This window comes from Hesperophylax consimilis, chromosome 7, assembly GCF_061612785.1.
Source record: "Hesperophylax consimilis isolate HC1 chromosome 7, BYU_Hcon_1.0, whole genome shotgun sequence".
Taxonomy (NCBI): Eukaryota; Metazoa; Arthropoda; class Insecta; order Trichoptera; family Limnephilidae; genus Hesperophylax; species Hesperophylax consimilis.
Window position 1 is genome coordinate 38,442,481 of NC_142842.1, and position 16,714 is coordinate 38,459,194.

The window sequence follows — 16,714 nt, forward strand, 5'->3', positions numbered from 1 at the left end:
TTGAAAGTATCTTTCACTTAAAGACGCTATAGTTAAGATCTTGGAAGAGATGCAATTTTTTTTAATTTGCTTTCGCCTCGTAACTTTCGCAATTAAAGAGCCATGACCAAATACTTATCATTTTTTAAAATAAAAAAAGTGCACAACTTGAAGTCAATGTCATCTTGCACACACTGACCAGATTCAATTGAAATAATTACCCAATTCTCTGAAATGGATGTCTTGAACTTGCACGAGTGAATGCGAAAAGCAATGGTCTGTTGGTTTTACGATTTATAAACAGTCACAACACAAATTTATTTCTTTGAATTTCAATTGAAACCAGACACAACTTCATTGCTTTGACGATATTTGCAGAATTTATTAATGTTCCAGTTTAATACATGTTCTTTTGGCATCACCCGGTGTTGAATTTAACAGGCTGAGTAACGTCAACACATATTTATTTTGAATCTCTAAAATGTAAGATCTGGAAAGAAGTACGTATTTAAAAGCAGGATGCAACGTTGATTTATTTAAAAAATTATACAAGTAAACCTCTGTTTTGAAAATGAATATGGAAACATGTTATTTTTTGTCACTGCAAATTGAAGTGCTTTAACATGTCGTGCTGAGCAGATCAAACCAAACAGTGTGCTTTCGAGTGCCGTTTCCTGACGAATTTTATTTTAATTGCTAGCATATTTACTTATTTTATAAAATAACTAGTGGACCCCGCAAAGCTTCGCTATTGTTAATGTCTCGGGCGTCTCCGACGTCTTTCACCATTCACTTCTGTATACCACAATGTTACTTCATTACATCGACATTTGCAAACGGGCGTAGAGGGTGATGTATTTGAATGCATGATTATTTACTTGGTCATAATTTATTGACATTTAAAAATATTTTAGTAGGAGATGGTTTTTCGGAAAGTAAACAAGGCTTTCTTGAAAATGGAAAAAGCGCAGACCTTAAAAAAATCACAAAATAGGACTTTAGTCGCTAAGAAATTTAAACACAACACACTTTTCAAATAAAGAATTATAAAATAATTTTTTGGTAAAAAAAAATAATTTAAAGGTAGTTACAAAAATGTATTAAAGAAAATTATATTGTAGATTTGTACTTGGATCCAATTTTGAAAATGACACTTTAATTCAAAGAAAATCAGAGTAACAGACATACAACCGAAATCAGTGTTTTTGAATGGGGGTCACGACGGTAACTGGTTGTATTGACAAAACATCGTGGATGAAATATCAATATTTGATGAAAGTAACTTAAACTAAGTAGCGACTGTATTTAAAGATTTAGTAAATCATCGAGACGTCATTTAACTGGCGTGATTCCAAATGTACACTAAAAGAATCACCCAGACGATATTATGTATTCACTTGTTGCCGTAGCAGACCCTTCGAATACATAACGGTTAGAATTGATATCCACTTCACTAATGTATTTAGTTTAACAGCCTTTGACCCATCAGGCCTCTGGCCTATTCTATCTGAAGGTCGGAATATTTCTGCTTTGCACTAAAACCCATATAAATGTAATAATTCTAATATATCCGAAAAAAAAATTAAAATGTGATAAATTTTTTTTTCAAGTTTTATTATTAGTATTATTATATAACTCAATAATTATTCTAAACTTCTTTAGAAAGCCTGCAATAGTCCGTAAATAAATATTTACAAAGACGTTACAGTCAAAGGCTACTTACACACAGACATACAGTCTTGCACGTGCCAACTGAATGCAATCGTTAAACTTTGTATGAATGTTAGGTCTTAAAATAAACCTATAAATGTCTGATGAGTATATTACACAAGGCGTGAATAAGCATTTAAAATTTCTTTGCTTGTCTAAAGCAAATATCAAATTAAAAGTAAATAAAATTGTGGCTCAACAGCACGTTTAGTACAGATAAAAAATTAACAATTTTTTATAAATTTCCTTGAACAGATTTATTGATTGGGTAGATTTCTGAGGATGTATAAATAATTCATTGAATCCAATCAATTATTTTAGCTATCTTTATAAAATAAATGTTTTCATTTCTGTTATTAATGTTTAAAACACGGACTGTTACCTTCAAAGTTTTCACTTTATTGTTTATCGTCAAAATTAGTATTTTTTTAAAGACTAGCTCGATGTATGAATGGTTTGGAGAAAAGTTTTGACCATATAAGCACACACTTCACCACAATCTTTTATACATCAGCCCTGATGATGGATACTGTAATGCCGTCCGAAACATTCGCTAAAGAATGAGGTAGGGCAACGCGGCATAATACCCCAAAAATGTTTCAGTTCTGTGAAGCAACTGGCCCACAATAATATCATAACAAAACATAAATGGGACTTACACAGAACTCTAAAATCAAGTTGAAATTTGATGAATTGTTCAAATCCGGTAAAACAACCTGTTCTAAATGTTTACGCAATTACTACATATATTAAGAAAGTTCGGAATAATTTCTAGAGCAACACTCTTGTTTTCAATCCATCCTTCAGTTTTCAGTGCACTCCATATTATCAGTGCATCCTTCAGGAAAGTAAGACCTCCGACCACTTCAAGGCTTCCGATAAGGCTAGACAGGCTATTGACCCTAGAAAAGGCCGTTATCCCCATTTACAACTAGTAATAATGAATAACTTACAACTAGTTAAAAAATAACGTATTCAATATTATAATGACCACGTTTGATGTTATTTAGAGTTTTAAAGTCATGGCATTAAGCACAAGAATGAAAACTTCAGGTGAACAGTGAAGCCGGTGATAAACTGGAATACCATGAGTTTAACGATAGTATAGCGTACATACATGATAGGTATAAAATAGTAACACGGCCGGTTGAACTAATGGTAACCCGCTATTCGGATGTAAATATCCTGAGGTATGCTTATAATTTACACCGATACTAAATAAGTCATTGTTAAAGCGTTCAAGTAATTTTACGACAAGCAAAACACTAATACATAATTTATCGAACCTTTTGCCGTATATTTTTCTGTAAAACAATGAACAATAGTGATAGAAATTAGTTTTTATAGTGGTGAATACGGTGCGGTTTACGGATACTCTTTCAAGATGTTGATTCTCAGAAAAATGCTTGGCATATTATGTTTATTCCTTAAAATCCAAGTTTAAAGCAAGGCCAACTGCCCACAGAAGCTGGTGACACCGCATAAGAGTAGCAACTACCGGAGCCAATGGGATTATGATATCCCCAATCCGAATAATTTGGTCCCAGTGGGATTGTTCCCGAAGAAGACTAAAAAGTGACCAATTAATGTATCATGGCCAGGACAAATTTATCTGGTTTCTTCTGCTATCTGAGTCCTTCATCATTGGCAGTTTTTAATTTTTCCGTTTTTAATGATGGTAGTATGTTTTCAAATATTGTCAGGTCATTCGTAACTAGGGAATTTTATAATTATTAAAAAAAAATTATACGTAAAATAATGTTTGGGGTACGTCTACGCGTACAGTCTTGCTTGCAAAAACTCTAATATGCACAAGTAAGCATGTACGTTAAGACATCAAAACGGCATACCGAGCAAACGGCTTGCACGAACTTTAATTTGCTCTACCTTGCACAAGTAAGCGCGTACGTTCAGACTTTAAACGGTATACCGCGCAAAAAGTTTGCATGAACGTTAATTTGCACGAGTACGCAAATACAACAAAACTGTATTATTCGCAAATGGCTTTCACACACTTCAAATTATTGCGACTTTTGCACAAACTGATTGAGATGGACCTTTATACTGATACACCAGTGATATAATGCATTCAGGTGAATTGAAATTGACAAATTGAATTGTAAATATTGATTATAATGCTTACGGAATTTTGCGGAAAAAAAACTAAAATTAGTCACGATAAAGAGTTCTAAGATCGAAGCGTATCTATTTAATCCTACTCAGAAAAAAAAAATACTTCAATATTTTAGTTTGTGGATCATTTGCGTAAAAAAACCAAAAGTTCCTTTTATAATAACATAGTCAAAAGTGATTACCTAATTAGTCATCCTATTATACAGGGTGTTCTAATGTTTTTAGGTAAACAGATGAATTATTTTTATGGGAAAATAAAGATTCTTCTATGCAAATATATTTTTGAATGGAAAAATGTACATTGGAATTTCTGAATTTTTTTTTACTTCTACTATCATATAGAATCACCTCCCGAAGTTAGCACACTTTACCCCCGGACACGCTGTACACATCGTAATTGAACATGTAGGTACGTCCTGTTGACAAACTGCTTGTTGAGGTTTAATTGAATAATACTTTGAAGAACAGATAATATTTTACCCTTGCAGTTTTGACCAGAGGCGTCTTTAAGGAGAAATTAATAATATTAATTCAAAACTATTTTTTTATGTTTTATTCCGCATTACCCGCTAAACTACCAAATCAGTAAGTCAGCAGGTAAATTCTAATTATTCTATTCATAATTTGTCCCCTTGCAAGTTTTAGATTTTGTGCAGCTGAGAAACAGCTATTTACTCTACATTAAGGGTAATTTACATGAAACGCGTCTGTTAGTAAGGCCCAAAATCTTACATTTTAATGTTACTTAATAAAATCACTACATTATTGTATCGGTCACCATGGAACTGACACTTGCCTATTGTAGTGATTCAATGTATCAATGCTTTGTAAGTGTGAGTTAAATATGAATTTTATAAATATATAAACTGACTGGGAATTGTACACACAATAAGAAATGCTTTGTAAGTGTCAGTTAAATATGAATTTTATAAATATATAAACTGACTGGGAATTGTACACACAATAAGAAAATGCAGAATTGAGTATCAGAGTTATGTAATGCCATAAAGTTGTTATTTGTATTGAGGGAGCAAAAGGCCGACATAGCTCAGTGTTTGTACTGGTAATCGCGTTTGTCGGTTCGCTGGCCATGCTTTCCATTTGTTACCTGTTCGGGTAGGTAGGTACTCGTTCCTTGAAAAGCTTTAAAACGTAAGTACTGCATTAATATATTGTGTGAAGCCGGCTTTATGTTCATGATACTAGTAATTAGAAATTATTATTAGTGGTTTCGGTGAAAGATTTAAGCATTGCAATTTTCAAACATTCCAAAGCTTGAACGATAGCAAAGCAAGCTGGGTTGGTATCAATAGCCGTACAACTTGATAAATTCAACAACCTTTTGTGGGGTTATCGCAAACTGACAGGATTTTGCAACAGTGTAACTCTAAAGTGATAGATATTGTGGGCGTGCTATGAAACATACAATTATTATACACATTTAAAAATGTGTTAGAAGGAACTGATCAAATTTCAACGTCAAGCAAATATGAAAATTAGTAATGAAACCACAATAGGTTCGGAATCACACATAAGAGAATTTCTACCGCCTGTCCCAATATTATTCCAATCGTTCTGTTGGAGTTATAATTATGTTTGTGACCGCTTTAATAAAATAAGAATACTCATTGTGTATTAACAATACCCATTATTATAAAAAAGCGATACTGCTAATACTTTTGAACTGGCTGGTATTCTAATGCAAAGAGACCGTGAGTAAGACCATGATATACCATAAATAGATTCACCTATCTTCATCTCACTATGCACCACAAAGAAGAAGATGGTCAGACAAATGTTAATCTTTTGACAATAAAGGAGTCTGTGCCAGGATGTGAAGTCTGACGGCACGTAACAACCAAGCTTTCGGGCCTACCCCTATGGGGAAAGAACGGGATTGACAGCAAATGAGTCCGTGCACGGACAAAGGCACGTAATGACTAAACTTTCGGACCTAGCCCTGTGGGAAAAGAACGAGTTGTTTGTAAGTTACCTTAGATGATTGATAGTTCCTGTCCTAAATATTTTTCATATCAATTCATAACACAATGCCCGGAAAAGAAAGAGTTAATTTAAAATCTATAGAAAATAATACGTTTTACGGAATCTGTTAACTACTTAAAATGCTGCTTTGCCATAGCACGTAACTCAGTCGTAAATCAACAACCAACCTAACGGTTCCAAGTTATTTTATAATAGTACTAACATTTCGTTGGTACTATACTGAAAGATGACAATACTAGAGGATGGGAAGGGGATGATGTGTGTTTTGCGCTGGGTTCAAATAGTAGGTAATAATTATCATCTGCTCTACACCCCTTGGAGATGATCCTGGCCGGCTCTATGAAACTTTTCCACTCTTGCCGAAATACTATTTGCTTCAAGTCCAAGGATGCGATGTTGGCTTCCACACCATCTAGCCACAAGAAATTAGATCTTTCAATTCTTTTATTGGTGGTCGGGGATGGTTTATCCTTACCACGTGTCTTGTTATGGACGACTCTTCAAAAGTTGGCACAGTTCTTGGTCGTTCAATGACATTTTCTTAATGGCTGCAAAATATTTTACGTTCTTTCTCTTTAAAAAATCACCATTTGAGCGCTTTGCAGAAGTTGGATTTAGTCTCGAAAGAGTCCTTAATTATTTTTATTTCAAATAAAATCCAAATTTTGTTCGGTTTCAATGGTATTATGGTTGTATTTACAGAGAACAGACAGAGAGACGTACTTATAGTCAATTTGATATTTTAAATCGATATTATTCTCTCCCAGCCACAAGTCTCGCCGCCGCAGTTCTGGCTTTACGATTTACGGCAGCTTTTACATTAAAATAAGGAGCAACTCGAAGCTGGAATGCCGTCCCAAACGTAAAAAAAAATGTAAAAACGTCAATAGACAATAATGGACATTCGTGCCGAGAATATAATATGTTTTATGTGGGCACCTATATAATACTTTGGCACTTTCTTTAGATAGATTATTACAACCAAACAAACATAAGTGTGCATTTATTTCCATTATTATTATAAAATGTCAGAAATCGTTTCAAAACAATATTTTGTGCAAAGTTGATTTCGGAATTATAAATCACGAAGAAAAATCTCTAAGATGACAGAAATTTGAATTCCGTGAAATCTCATTAACAGGGCGCTTGGCAGAAAAATATGCTTTAACATTCTCCAGTCCAAGTGCAAATACGGAAAAATAGTTAAAAGACAAGTCACACAGGATTCAGTTAAACAAACTATTTTTAACTGATTATAAAACTTCACGACCCCATTTGAGGAGGTGGGTATTTTTGTGGCATTTGTGTAAATATTGCACGTTATAACTTATAACTATATAACTTATAAGTAAAACTAAGGCAAAAAACGTCCAAATATTTATGAATTACTACTTAAAAAGCGCATATTTCTCAGGAGACCGTTATTTGTGCACTATACTGTCCTAAAGACTATTAAGCAACCGGCAAATGAAAAAAAAAATTAACAGAATAAGTACACAAGATTTTCCGGCCTTGTAATAGTGATCGATTACACACCAAACTAAACGATGCTTCATTCAACGATGGATCAATTGTCTGATATAAAAAATACATTTTTTTAAAGGCATCGATGTTCAACCTTCATGCTATCGCGTTTTTTTAATCTATTTCTTTAATTCAGAATGCATTCCGCCTATACCTATCATAGATAACAAACTTTCTCGCATACACGTTAAACACAATAATAAAAATAGAATATTTACATCAATTAAAAAAGGCCATCGATAAAACAGGGGATTAAAATGAAATTGAAAACATTAAGCGCCAGTTGTTTCACAAAATTTGAACCACTCATCAAATTTCAAAGTTATGTGAAAATTTTATTCTAGTTCTGATTTTATATCACAATTCAGTCAGTTGCTTCACAGAAATGAAATAAATCAGAAATTGAATGGAACTTTCACAGAACTTCAACTTTGAAATTTGATGAATTTTTCAAATTCTGTAAAACTATTATTACTACAATAATTTAGCCCACAAACAATTCATGTTAATACTTTAAATTGAAATACACGATTGAACAAACTATTCCACATCCCACAACAATATGTTTTCAGACGCTGATATTTTCCATTTGTCCTCGGGTCAATTCACTAAATGCATGTTGGAAAAAATCAAATCGATTTGTAAATTACAAACATTCTAAGATCTTTTAGATGTTTTCTCATTTTCATTATGTTGTTTTTTTTCTATATTTATTTTTTAGTTTGTTTAATTTCACATTATGTTTTTCTGTAAATAATATGAATTTTATGCAGAAATTCCAATGGTTCATGCAACCACATAATATGCAATTATTTCAATAAAAATATGTATTATTCATCATTTCCTTAATAAGCTAAAATAATAAAAAATACTTTTGGCCGTGAAAATCTCAAATCATACCTATAATTATTATATTATTATTAAATCAAATAAAACACTTTGTTTATTAACCACGACTTTTTATTATTACATCTACCGGTTTCGCTACAGTCGAGCTTCATCAGGATGTGAAATATAACGAATATATAACGAATATAATATATGAAATATAAAAATGAGTTATATTTCACATCCTGATGAAGCTCGATTGTAGCGAAACCGGTAGATGTAATAATAAAAAAGTCGTGGTTAATAAACAAAGTGTTTTATTTGATTTAATATATAATTTCTAACCACAAAGTGATTGCTTCCTATGAAAAAATATTATATTATTATTACTACAATGGAGGGATGGACTTCTGTCCTAGTAGCGCTAAGATATTAATAAATTAATCAATGATTATCAATACTAAAAGGTTATCAATATTCATTTAAAAGAAATTCAAAATAAACATTCTTTGTTAAATAAATAAATGACTTCCTATCCGTGTCCAGTCGAGGTCGGTCATTAAAATATTGTAGATTTAACTTCTAGAAATAATGAGACTTAGTTAAAATGGCTAAGTGCATAGTGAAAAAGTAGGCCAGTTCAAAAAAGCAACCCATTTTTTAAAATAAGAGTAGACAGCATAAAAAATTACGCGAAAGGGTTTCAAATTGCTTCGTTGTGTCGGCACTGTCGGTCGCTGCCAAATAAATATGGAGGCTATTACGATGATTGATAATTTTCAGGGAGGTAACAAAAAAATATTTGCAGCTGTATGTAAAATAGCAAAAATCTTGTCAACCGCTCAGTGGCTGAGTTTGCATCGCGTTTGGGTCCTACCCAAGCGTCGTGCGTTCAATTCCTCGACTGACTAAGTTCTCCATCACGACACAAGCCACATTTTCCGCTTAGTGTAGTGATAGTAGGAGAATTTAACGAACGATAAACGAAAACTACGTTTTAAAGCATTTTCTGGAAAATACGAGTATTATTTGGCTCGTACTTTTCTTGAACAATGCATGTTATATTAGAAAATATTGAGGCGTACAACTTCGCTGGGCGCTGTTTTGAATATTAATTAATAACACGAGACCTTTCTTGTTCAATTAATGGCGTTCAATAAATATTGATCAACGAATTGAATCGTGTAAACCATGCATTCGTTTTGGATTGTTTAACCCTGTGCCAGCTAAATGTCGAGCTATTTTGGTAATAATCGTTTTTTACAAAATTATATTCTTATAAATTGAACTGTCTTACCAAATAATGTGTTTATATATTTATGAAAATCGTATATTTTATCTATCCTACATGGTTTCTCCAGGATAGTTACATTTGGAGAAAATTTATTCTCTAATGTTATAAAAAAATATCTTTGAGTTGTCTTCTAACAAAAAAGTCATTCTTCATAATAATAATTATGTGTTGTATGATGCTTTACCGTAAATATATACAGTACTTACTATAACTTTTGAAAATTAAAAAATTCAGATTCTTAGCAAGGAATTTTTGACGTGCTTTTTAGCAGATAAAAAATAAATGTTTGCAAGTGACGAAACGACAAGCTAGAATAATATTAAGATATATTATTTACTTGCCAAACGAATAAAATTTATTTTAGTATGCTAGGAGTATTTTTAAAGGTTCAAAATACCATAAAACCGAGGCAGGTGCAGTGAACTAGTAGCAAACCCACAGTGAATTCGCTGGCATTTCAATGTTTAAGCGATCGATAGTAATTACCTTAGTAATAAAATAATTGCGACAAGAATTATGCACACATAATACTGTAGGTAGGTACATCTCCTAGTAATATGATATTTATTTATTTCAAATGATAACAAAAACATTACTGTTTTTATTGGTAAATACAAACTCAATGTTTTCATTACCAATTGCTGAACTCGGCGATCTACGTTAACCAAACATAAAATACACAAGGAAATTTTATTATAACAAATTTTAAAGCATAAGAGAATTTAATACTTGACGGCCTCCATGGTAAGGCTCTCGACTATATATCCGAAGGTCGCGGGTTCAAATCCTGGCGTGCGCAAATGAAATTATTGCATAATTTATCAATTTAATATAATATATAGTATACTTGCGGCAATGCCACCATTCAGAATTGAAACGTTGCTTGAAATGGCTTTAGCAGGGTTTGGTGATTAAATCTTCCCCACCTTCCTCTTCCTGAACTCCTTATCCTCCCCACTACCTTCATCCGTACAACATAGCCCAATTTGGGATACCATAGTCTCACTGACTCCAGACAAATGGGAGCAGTTGAGACACATAAAAAAATATATATACATCTAAAAATAATGTATATATACTTTTTAAAAAAAAGGGCATTACCAGTTGTTTTTTTATCCGTTAATAATAATTTTATGATAATAACTTACAAAGAATGGATTTAATGATGTTAATGTGAGATAAAAAAAGCATTTACCGTATTATCAATAATAATTATAATAATATAAGGTTTTGTTTTAATTTCAAGAAGCGATAATATCGTGTCATTGACACAAAGACGGCCGAAATGACCTGAATGCAAGCGATCAATAATTATAAACATTACTTCTTGTAATTGCATGATAATCGGCGTGTTTTTATTTATCATAAAGCATTATTTGTAAACACCAATATATCGCGAAAAAACACGGTTAAAAAATAAACAATTGCAGAGTGCACAGAGAAAGTATCCAAATAATCCGCATAAATATATAGGTATACAAATTTAAGCTAATTAAGAAATAATATCTTCTATGGATTAAATATAAATTGATATGAGTGATAACTGATAATGATAACCTAACAATGCACATAAGCATATGCCTGAATTACACCAGAAATACATTGAAATGTACAAAACATGCAGTTTTAATAAATGGAAACACAAAATACTATTTTTTATTTCGTTATGGGGAGGGAGGGGGTGTAATGAAAAATCACGTATTTAGCTCAATTTTGAAGAATAAATTACATTAACTCCACACAGGAGGAAAATAATTTCCCTTAGGGTCTGTGTCATCTCTGAGGACGCTATGTGGAGGGTATTTTTGAGGAGAGGAAGGAGTGAACATGGGTCTTGAAGAGAACCATGTTTTAGGAGGGAGGAAACATAGGGGCCGCAACGAGATTTATCCTAGAGTTAGATAAGACTTTCTAAAGGTTGAAGCTGATGGTGCTGACTTGATGACTTTTGCATCACTATCAAAGTTAGTAAATACATGAGCACTAATTTGAAAATTTACCAATCAAAATACCAGCTAATCAGAACACATTATTGTACAAGAATGTCTGCAATCCATAATAAACAAAAGTACATATCATTTGATATGTAGTTAGAAAGTACGTTCTTACAATATTCAAAAGAGATAATTCAGAGGTTAAACAGAACATTTGAATACCAAAATAATAATATATAAAGCTATTTGTCGCGATAAAACAATATCTGAGGTTGAAAGTTTACAAAGGTGGATCTAATTATCGACAAAAATATGATTTATGACATTTTACATTTTAGTGTGCAATTCCAGTTAAAATGATGCAATTGATTCTATAAACCAGTTAACACATTAAACGGCGTCATCTGATTATTAATACTGATAAATTATTACAGGTTTGTATTTACTTTTATCGGTGTCACATTATTAACAAACTTGAATAGTGAAGCACAAAATTGCTCAAAACATATAGTAAATCTATACATATTTGTTAAATTACGCATTTTTTATTATCAATGAATATAATAGGGTTTTAAAATCAATGATTCTGAATATTTAAAAAACCTACTCATATTACAGAGGCACTAAAGATACACGTGGGAAAAAGTAGAAAATAGCTATTGAAATTGATTATAATAATAAAAAAATGATATTTCCTTTGTCTCCAGGCAGAGGAGTATGTTCAAATTGTTATATACTTTCCAACTGGTCCTGAATGGAACGTAACCCACTGGCAAAGTGATCGGGTACTTTTAAATATGCATACAAAAATACCAGACATATCTAGTTATGTATAGCAAGTAGAAAATAGATGTATGATTTGTGTAGACCAAGCAATCTCTTTTGAAAAAGCGACCCTTTGGTGGTTCGTGATCGAGTCAAAAAGGTCGGGTCGATTGTGATAGACCCAGGACTATTTCCAAAATATATTTTCGCCTTTCTCTCCACCACATCCCAGAAATTTTGAGCCAATATAGGTTTGAAATTCGCGCGGAGACAATAAAAACACAAACCAACCGCTAGCGGCGTCATGTACCGCTCCGGCCGGCCGGCAAACTCCTGTCCACCGCCCACAGAAGCCCGCCACCCTATGCCGTTTTTTTATTTGAAATGCGTGTTCATGAGATGTCGACGCCATTTCACTGCATTCCCAATATATGATCGCTATAGTTCCACTTGGCATTTGGGGCCCATGTTAGGTATGGGCGATCTGTTTATAAACTTTCCTTAAAAGATCTTAGATGCAAAGGAGTGACCCTAATCACACTTCAATTAAACAAATTCATAACTCACGTAATCGAATCCGCAATGAGTTCAATAGAACAGGTATCCCGGCGTATTTATGACAAACACCTTTTCCCAAAAAGGTAAGTTCCCTGCTGGCTTGATTGATTTGATAAAAATACAGAGAGAGGCACGCGATGAAAACGTGATCAACAAACTGGTTTGTGTTATCTAATTTACATTTTCGTCGGACAATCTGTTTACGATTACGAGTATTTATTTAAAGTTTCTATTAAAAGACACCATTACCATTTTATTTAAAAATAGTTGAGCACGAATTATCAATACAGTAATAAAACTATTGTGTTAAATTAAATTTACGCTATGGAATAAAATCACACGATTTTCTGTAATTTTTAGTTAGTTTACCGTTTAATCGGTTTTGATTGAGAAAAGCGGAGGAGTCAATAAGGCATAAAGAAATTATTAATTAGGTACCTACTAACTGAAAATATAATAAGAATTAAATATTTTTGAATTTTAGAATGTTATGTATTCACAACAGAAATGTTACTGTTGCGTAAACAAAACCGAAATTATATTATCACTGCAAAATTGCTTTCATTGACGTCCCATAATCAATAATATTTAGTGATGAAAATATACTTATTCTGACAATAATCATAAGATTACAAATAATTCATATATTTTAGACAACGTTTATTTTTATATCATAGCGACTATTTAAACATTGTACATACAAAATATGATGTCATATATTTATATTTATATATATATTTTTTTTCGTTATGTGGGAGAAACGATTTTTTTTTCTTTTTTTGTGATATACATATATATATTTCACTAGTAATAAGATAAAAGATAATATTATTATGATATGATAAATATTTATTATTTTTCAATGTTCTCCCATAATAAGCAATTGCTTGTGTGTATGGGATGGGGTATTATTTGTTTAGTTTCTTAGATGTTTATTTTATTTTTAAAATTTTTGTTTTTCTTTTATTTATTTACTTTTTTATTTAGTTTAGGTTTTCAGCATATTTTTTTATTGTGTTTTGATTTCTTTGAAACTATCATTTAGTGATCTTATATTTTCTGGCAATTTATTGAAGAAATTTTTTCCTAAGTATTTGTAGTTTTGCTGACCCAAAGTTTTTTTACAGATCGGAATTGGTAACATGTATTTTTAATTATTATTTTTTGGTAAACTAATGTTTAAGACAAGATTTTTTATGCATAGCACAAAGGGTAACAATTATTTTACAAGCAATAATTATTCGCCTGAAACACTCATCCACATTGAAAAATCTCACGATAAAAGATACATGACGCCAACGGGACTCATATAAAATAAAGTTGGTTGTTTTCAGGTGAAAAAATGTAACAAGCAGTAATTGTTGAATGAAACACTAGTATATATTGAATTATTTCGCGGATAAGAGATAAGCCGCCATAGCTCAGTGGTCAGAGCTGTCGACCTGTCCCATTGGCGTCATGTATCTTTTATCAGGAGATTTTTCAATGTGGATGAGTGTTTCAGGCGAATAATTATTGCTTGTAAAATAATTGTTACATGTATTTTGCCTGAGATTTGCTGTGTTTTTGAATGGTACGTTATATGTATAGTAAGTTATATTGCTTAGTCCTCCTCACTTCTCACTAGGGTGACCTGTGCTGAGGCGGACTAAAGTTATTTATTTCTGTTTTATTAGTTTTCTATGTCATTTTTAATGTTTTGTTTAGAGTTTTTTCATTAATCTCTTTCAGCCAGATTTTCATTCTTGATTTTTAATAATTCAAATTTTCTTTTCGCTTCATATCAGATGCACGTATATAAACAAAACATAGGAGCAATTTATAAAATAAATTTTCTATTCGCTTCATATAAGGTGCACGTATATAAACAAAACATAGGAGCAATTTATAAAATAAATTTTCTATTCGCTTCATATAAGGTGCACATATATAAACAAAACATAGGAGCAATTTATAAAATAAATTTTCTATTCGCTTCATATAAGGCGCACGTATATAAACAAAACATAGGAGCAATTTATAAAATAAATTTTCTATTCGCTCCATATAAGGTGCACGTATATAAACAAAACATGGGAGCAATTTATAAAATAAATTTTGCATAGTGAAATAAAAAATGAATTTATATTTTTGATTACATTAAAATATTTTTTTTGGAAAAATCCCTTGCCTGAAGTTATCAATATTTACAGTTCGCTTACAACTTCCAAATTAGCTAAGGCCTTACTAATACACGTGTTTTAGATTTTACACAACTGATAAATAACCATTAATGTAGGGTAAATGGTGTTTTATTAGTAGTGTAAAATTAAAACACGTTTATTAGTAAGACGGTTAATATTTATACAGAGTTCTGGTTTAGTTTACCCGGTTTGATGAATCTTAGACAGCATAGTATAATTTATTTTCGGTTAGCGGTACGATGATGAAATCAAATCGTTTACTTTCATCGTTGTATTTTTTAAAAATATTTTACTGATTTTTGACAACACCCACGGAACCCAAAGATGCTTATTACATGACGAAATCGTAATCGCTACATCTTTGTATTAAATATAAACAGTTGAAAGTAGAAACACCGCGTACGTTTCTCGTTTGTTACCTATAAATATATCAAAACTTGGGCATGAATTCAAAACTCAAAATTCTTAAGCAATGACACTATCTAATTCCGTGGCACTAAATCCTTCTGACAAACACACAAAAAAAAGAAAACTTATTAGTTGAATAAATTATGAATTTGTTAAACGTCAGCATTTTCGTTTTATTTTTTAAAGTTAAATCTGGGACAATTCAGATTGTCGTTAGTACAAACCTCCTATTAGTTTTAATTGTCTTGGCGACTTAGTTTTAGGCAAAATTCTTACTGATAACAATAATAATTACTATAAACAAAGTGCGTTGAATAACAATTGTAATATTTAATCATTGAAGACGATATTAGCGATTTTCGAACGAATATTTGAAGCTGAAAAATCAGTAAAATATACAGTCGCATCATTCAATCATTAAATATTACAATTTCAGTTTTACTCATTGAAAGTAAATTGGCAGTTCAGGGGGTGCTTATAATGAAGAATAAATAAATAAAAAATAATAATTAAAAAACAATCATTTGTTTCTAAAATAAAAATATACACCAGAGACATGCAGAAAAGTCAATAGATATCGCACATTAAAATAAAAAAAAACGGATATATTTATCCAAGACAGTAAGTACTTAGATTAAATTTAGTTCGGGGAGACTCTTGCGTTCATACATAAAAATAGCAGCCAATAAAAGTATGCGTTAAGAAAATGAAAATTTTGGGAGGCGGGTTTGGATATCGCAGCACCGGGAACCATTTATTGGATAACCAACGCCTCTGCCATAGGTCACCTCAAGTGGTTCGATACGTTTGGTGATTTCGGATGAGGTGTGTCCAAGATGTGCCTGCCGATTAGCTGCGTGGCGTACCGTATCGAAAAGGGCTGGTTTGGGAAGACCCTTTGGCCTCTCCGACTGGTCCCTCGATTCCTACCCACCCCTCATATATTTTTCTTTCCCAGAACGTTCTCTCCTTCCTTTCTTTAAAAATGCCACCCAGCATCCACCTTCAATACATTTTTTTTCCATTTTCTCGTGATTTTAAAATTCGCTAGTAACAAAAAATAATTAAACGTAATTTTGGTAGTTTTTAGTCAAAGTATGATACAGTGAAATACGACCGAAGGAAATAGGGTCGCCTTAGCTCAGTGGTAGCAGCGCCCCGCCAAGGCTAAGGTCCTGGGTTCAGTTCCGAATGCGACCGTTCCGAGATATCTTTCTGAATTTTCGGTTTAAAATTTTGATTTGAGAATCGCTAATATCGACTTCAGCGATTAAATATTACAATTTTAGGTTGTTAAAAAAAACATTTAATTGTTCTGTCTGCGATGAATTAAGTCATATAAATTCATTAAGTATATGCGTATTTTTTTTTTAAGTCTATAAATATATATATTG

The 16,714-nt window shown here is 32.0% G+C and overlaps 1 protein-coding gene across 4 annotated transcripts in view; it reads right to left on the reverse strand.

Moving 5' to 3' along the window:
* Positions 1 to 16,714, reverse strand: part of LOC149422724 (glycogen-binding subunit 76A-like) — a 189,724-nt gene that overhangs the window by 25,212 nt on the left and 147,798 nt on the right. The gene's annotated exons all lie outside the window — the stretch shown is intronic.